Consider the following 6,870-nt stretch of genomic DNA (forward strand, 5'->3'; position numbering starts at 1 on the left):
TTTGTAACCTCGTCTGGAGAACCTACGTCTCATGTTATCAATTTTTTTGTTGAACTCTGTCAATTCACTGCAATTGCGGCGGGCCCTAGTGAATTCCCCGTAAGGGATAGCCTGTATCTGGTGAGCTGGGTCTGATACAGGAACTTTTGTTCATTCCAGAACTACAGTCACATTTGTCATGCCCACCGCTCCTAACACCTTTATCCTTTACCCCTTTCCTTCCCAGCCCTGATGAGTCACCACCCATACACGGTGTGACGAAACACGTGTCGGCTTCTGTGCTCTTGTTTGTACTGATTTTTCATACAGATAAATTAAAAACTTTTTCTTCAAAAGACCACTCTGTCGAAGTACATTTCTTCGCTTAAAGAACAAATCTCATCCTGGTTCTCACCTGAGAATCACATACCTCTTTCGTGTGCACAGGACACTTGTTACATTGTACTTGACCAGAGATCCTCATCTCTGTCTACCCAGGGGCTTTTTTCAGCTGGTTTTGTTCCCCTGACCTGACTTGCACCGACCTGAACCACCTAACGACCTCTCACACTCTGGGAACACGCAGAGCACCAGACTTCCTGACACCCACCAAAACCATCCCCTTGCTTCACTAATGTTTCAAATGTCCTGAAACTCTAAGTGATGTCATCTTGAACAGCAGTCTACAGGTTTAAGCTATGAAAATATTTCTGTGCAGTGCTGATTTAGCCAAGGCAAACTGCTGCATTTGTCATCAAGACCTTTCACATTCATACATTCTCAGTTGAAAATTCACAATAGCTGACAAATACCACATTACCTTATCTGGACTACTGTGCACGAGGTTAACTTCCCATTGGGCCAGTTTTCTCAAAGCGTAAGACACCAATTTACAGTCCTTCAGCAGGTAGATGTGATTCATTCTTCTTTTCTTCTCAGTTCTGATCAGGTCTCCTTTTAAAGTCAAGATGCAGCAAGTTCTTTAATGGCAAGCTTAGCTGTAATTTCCAATAGCCGCTAAGGGATTCCAGCAAATGTTCCTGCGCACCCTTGCCTCTGTTTTTTGTATATTCTAGAAGAGGACCAGCCAATGCAGTCCCATACCTCAAGCGGTCCATGTTGCAGTTTGTCCTCCAATTGAAAGTGAAAAAAACCTTATTTTTCAGGTTACATCTAAAATGAAAAAAATCTCCAGCCTGCACCATCTGACAATCTGAGTGCATATTGAATTTAACTTAACAGTCAAAAATACGAATTTAATTGTAAAACCAGCATTCAGATCTTTGAAAGTGCATATATAGATTGGAGCTGGGAAGCAGGAACCATCTGTCCAAATGTCAAAATACCAGATGTCTAGGACAAAGAATTTGGATAACGTATCTGCTGTGGCATCATCAGTGTCTGAAATGTATTCCACTGTGAAGTCCAATTTCCGTAGGGCAGTGGACCATCTGAAATGTTTAAGATTTGTCTTCTTATATGCATCAACCACCTTACTAGTCCATGCTGTTTCCCAACAGAAAGTTCTCAGTTTCTTCAATGATAGCACAATGGTCCCTTAAACAGGGCTTCAAAATGGTCCCTCAGTAGCAGACAACTGCTGATAAATGTTAAAAGTTGCTCTAGCCCATCCTCTTTCTCTCATAGCTGAAGTGCCCTCCGCCTTGCTCTGGAACCTCTATCTCATAATGAACTCCTTATTATAATGAAATGGCCCCTTAGAACTAGAGCAGAGTGCAAGGTGTTCGTACTGATACCAAAGGCTTTAAGAAAAACAGCTGTCCCGTGAACTAGCTTGGGTTGTTTTTTGAAACTATGTTAAATATGGAACAATTCTGTTATTCTCCTTAAACAAATCCTTCATAATAGCCAGTGAGGCCTAGGAAGGCATAGGAAGGCCCTCTCCTATGTCCCACGATTTTGGACTTGGAATCAATAGACTTTATTTTGATCTGGACAGGCTATCAGAAATCACTGGTCAGTGGGATATACCGACTTTGATAGTTAGACCCGCCTGTCATAGGGCCCTCAGCACTTCTTGAAGAGGTATTAGGCCATCCTCCCAACAGGCGTTGAACAGTGCAAAGTCATCCACATAGGAGACACTGCCTGCCCTTTGTTACCTTAGACAGTTTGGATCCAAACCAAGTAGTGAGGGATGGTTTGACAAAGGGGAATCCCCCACCCACGAGCTGCCACTGGGTATAAGAATAGCACCTTCAGAACTTCTCCTCAAAACACTCCTGGACCTGTGGAAGATTCAGAAGAAGGACTGCCCTGCTTTCTAAGGAAGGAGGATGGGACCTGCTTGCCTTCAACCCAGGCTCCCAAGAAGTGAATTTAAGGGGAAGTTGAATGATCTCCTCTTTGAGCTACATGTTATGTTATGTTAATTTGGATTTGTTGAGCGCTTAATACCAAAGGTCTCTAAGCGATGTAAGAAGATAGGCGATGGCACCAGGCAGATTAGCAGGACGATTATGTCCAAGCTTCTGTGAACAGGATGGTTTTTAGTTGTATTCTGAAGGGAAGAAGGTGGCTTTCCGCACGGAGGTGGCTCGACAGCTTGTTCCAGAGATTGGGTATGAGGCTAGAGAAGGTTTGTGCTCCTTTGGTGACGTAGCTGAAGCGTGGGCATTTTAAAAGGCTATCCGTGGAGGACCTTAGCGTGCAGCCTGGTACATATTCATGAAGACGTTGTTTAATATACACAGGGGCTTGACCGTGAATAGCTTTGTGAACGATGCAGAGGCCCTTAAATTTTGCTCTTTGTTTAAGAGGCAGCCAGTGGAGGCGTTGAAGGAGGGGTGATGCTCGGGTGTGCCTCGGTAGTTTGAAGATGAGTCTGGCGGCCTCGTTCATTACTATCTGCAGTCTGCCCACTAAGGAGTCTGGCAGTCCAATGTATAGTGAATTGGCATAATCAAGGTGGGTTAGGATCATGGGGGATAGAACTGTTCTCATGGGGGAGAGTGATAGGATGGGGGAGAGTCTCCTCAGAAGCCTTAGTAGGCCGACACAGGTGCGAAAAACAGTGGAGACTTCATTGGCCATTGTGAGTTTAGCGTCAACTTTGATTCCCAGACTTTTAACTACTGGGGCCGGGGCTGGAGTGTCGCCCAGCTCCTGGGGCTAGAAGGGGGATCTCCAGGGGATAAGAGCATCCGTCATGGCTAGGACCTCCGTTTTGTCTGGGTTAACCTTTAGTGAATTGACGGTCATTCAGTTGACAGTGAAACGGAGTACCTCTTTAGCCCAGGAGTGTCCTTGAGGAGAGTTTTCAATTTTCAAGATGATCTGGGTGTCGTCAGCGTAGTTGAAAACTTGGCACTCCATGGCCGCAAGGGAATTAATTTGAGGTCTGAGATATATATTGAACAGGGGAGGTGATAATGCCGACCCCTGTGGAACTCACAAGGGATTGGTCCGCTCTCTGAGACACAGTCATTCATCTGAATTCTCTGGGTGCCGTCCGTCAGGAACAAGGTAATCCATTGTAGGACAGATCCCCCAATTCCAATGGATCGTAGTCTTTCCAGGAGTATAGCGTGGTTGACCGTGTCGAACGCTGCTGACAAGTCAAGGAGGACCAGCACGCAGGGTTTCTTGTTGTCCACAGTTAGCCTGATATCATCAAGCACCGACAACATCACCAATTCTGTGCTATGGTGAGCACAGAAACCAGCCTGCCTGTCTCCTAGGAGGTGGTGATCCTACATACACCTGGAGAGATTTTGCAGGACATGTTGTTCTAGAATTTTCGCGAGAAAGGGGAGTAGGGAAATGGGCCTATAGTTTTTCATATTAGATAGATTCTCACCAGCTTTGTTTTGAAGGGGGGATAATTCTGGCTTCTTTAAAGTGAGTAGGGACTACCCCAGACTCCAGGGAGAGGTTCAGTAGGGCGAGAACTTCCTCCTCAATTTCCAGGAAAGCAAGGTTAAAGATTCTACGAGGGCTTGGGTCGGCCGGGGAGCCAGATTTGATCTTCTTGGCCAAACGCCGGAGGGTTTCTATGTCGAGAATTTGGAAGGATGAAAGGATTTCTGCTTTCTTTTCTGCAGGGACCTCTTCAGCATTGGGGGTTGCTTAAAGGGAGAGTTGTCAATTTTAGACAGAATGTGCTGAATTTATTGGGAGAAGTAGGATAAGAAAAGACTGCATTGTACTTGATTAGATGGTGCTGACAGTGATTGTTTTTGACTTAGTTCTATCAGGACTTTAAACGTTTCTTTATGAGTGTTTGCGGCCACTAGAATTCTACTCTCATAGTGATCAGCCTTCCTATTCATGAATGCTTTTTTGTAGATGGTGATTTTGGCTCTGTACTCTACTAGACTCTACTGGACACAACAAGCTTCCAGAGACTTTCCTGCAACTGTACAGATGACCATCACCAGGGGGCCCAGCCTGAGCCCTGCTGCTGGTCTCTTCTGGAGTGAGTCCGGAGGCCAAAGAGGTGCCACGATATCCTGGACCCTGTGCTGGTATCAGAGTGCACTCCTCCTGCCTTCAAACAAAGTGAAGGTGACAAACCAGACGTTTTTGTTTTTTTTCAACTGCCAACCTACTCCTTATGGTGACCACCAACTGTTTGCGACACCTGCCAACGTAAAGCTAAATGACAACCTGCTCTTTTTGTCAGTGATGACCTTCCATGACAGCAACAACTGTTGTGTCTCCCACCGATGTAAAGCTCCAGGGATGACCTGCACTTTGTGCCAGACAACAACTAACTGTGTCAACGCCAGTGAGAAGCTCAAGCTGTTCCTCTTGACTACAATAACCTCTTTGTGGCCCTGAGATGTGCAAGCTGAAGTTCTTCACAGGAATTCTGAGAAGGTAAAATCTCCACTGGAGAGAGCATGTTACCTGTACCCGATGTGCACTCCATTGTGGTCGGCCTGACCTTGCGACTTTGACCCGGTCCAGAGCGACCACATACCTGCAAGTGGCGCTTTGTGCTTTTTGGAGCTGTTTTCACATACAATTGAAAAAACTCATAACTTTTAGATTTATTTGTGTTATTTTGGTGTCATTTCATGCATTAAAGTTTACTCTCAGTTGTTTTGGGATTTTTGCTGTGTTGTGTTTTCACTTTATTACTATTTGAGTATTGTATAAATACTTTGCACATTGCCTCTCAATAAAGCCTGTCTGCTTTTGTGCCAAGCTGTCAGAGGGTAAGGCACAGGTTTATTTAGTGACTTTCGTGACTTACCCCAAAAAGGACTGTGTTTATTATTTGAGTCGGGCTTCTACCCAAAACCACGTCAAACCCCTGTCAACTAATATTCCAATTTCTTACACATCCACACTATTTTGATGTAGCAATTGCTGCAAAAGATGCTCCATTGTGGAATTAGTGATTAATACAAACTTCATCCTGCCCTCAAGTAAAGCAGAATATAATTTGTGGTGAATGCTGATGGCTGCTTTGGGTGGGCAGTAGGACATCACGGGCTCAATATACAATTAAAAAAACAGTGGCAGAGTTTAAGAATCTCTACAGTTTAAAGAAATGATCTGGATAAGCCTATCTTGACAAGCTGGGCTCTGTTCTTCGGGTGCGGCTGAAACTATGGAAGGGCAATGCCGTGAAATACCATGCAGAGAGCCGGTCACAGCTGCAGAAACAGCAACGGTGTGTGTGTGACAGTGATCAAGTTCCAGCTTCTTGAGCAGAGAGAGTATCTGTTAATTCTTGAGAGCGTCTGGGAAGGAAGGCTTTGCTAAAAAGGATGCATTTAACTGTTCAGAAGTGAAGTCAGTGCAAAGGATTATTCTGCGGTGGAATTTAGTTATTTCCTCTGACTCAGGGTACTTCTCCATTTATTGAATTCTGAGTTCAGCCTAACCGTTGACATCCTTGTCTGGCAATGAAGAATCTAATTCAGGCTGTAGCATTAAAGTTAAGAGCATGGTGCAGCCACACAACTGTAAATTGTTGCGTTAGCTGTAAAATTTTCTTGATGTAAAATATCGCTTGAAACATTCAGACACATTCATTTATAGCTGATAAGTAAAACAGACGCCCTCTCCCCTCAGTTGTAGGCAGCAAAAAACCACATCTCCCCAAAATTTAAGTAAAACTGTTGGTAATAGGTATTGATACGGGTAATTCTGACACGTTCAAAGTGCGGTCGGAGGAGCAGCACGTCTACAGTGTAGTAAATGTTTAGTACCTCCGAACCCACGTACTCCAGCTTCCAGCCTCCAGCCACAATACTTCTCTACACATTGAATATACAGGAATGAAGTCGAGACTGGAATTTAGAACTACTATTTAAATAATTCAGGACATCAAAAGTGTTCCAAGGCATGTGCAATATTAATATGCTGCTCAGACACACTGTGCTAAAACCGTAGCAGGTAGAAACACCATACTGAAAGACATTTGCTTTAAGACTGCAGTTTTAGATCGCAATGTACTCAAATGTGACTGCATTTTCCTAAGATAACATTAGATAACCAATGTTTGAATTGAATGCACATTATGAACTCCAGCTATTTTGCTGAAAATAATGGAAGATCTTCATCAGGATTTTTAGTGTTTGTGCCGAGTGGTTATTATGTTGCAAGTGTACACAAATCAGAGATGTGCTAAAACAACAACCATACATTTGCATTAATGTTTGTATTAACGGAACAACCTATGCATTATTTGAACAATGAAGTAGTGAAGGAGTGTTTCTGACTGAGACCGTGGTCAATTAATGACATGGCTGATGCTTAGGCCACCATATTTATGGGTCAAATCTTCAAACCACTCTTTGATTCTGCTAATAGGCTATACATTGGAACCAATCAGGGGTGGACTCACAATAAAATTGCTTTTTACAGTGATACGGGCATTTCTGGATATACAAAATCTTCATATCCTGTATGATA

General features: G+C 43.8%; 1 long non-coding RNA gene across 1 annotated transcript in view; it reads left to right on the forward strand.

The window, feature by feature from the left end:
• The window catches only part of LOC144753651 (uncharacterized), a 398,621-nt gene extending 393,567 nt beyond the window's left edge, over window positions 1–5,054 (forward strand). The window contains exon 5 of the long non-coding RNA XR_013594455.1: window positions 4,288–5,054. This is a non-coding gene — a long non-coding RNA (uncharacterized LOC144753651). The remainder of the gene's footprint in view (window positions 1–4,287) is intronic.
• Window positions 5,055–6,870: the final 1,816 nt, after the last annotated feature.

Source organism: Lissotriton helveticus, chromosome 5_1 (assembly GCF_964261635.1).
Source record: "Lissotriton helveticus chromosome 5_1, aLisHel1.1, whole genome shotgun sequence".
In the NCBI taxonomy this organism is placed as follows: domain Eukaryota; kingdom Metazoa; phylum Chordata; class Amphibia; order Caudata; family Salamandridae; genus Lissotriton; species Lissotriton helveticus.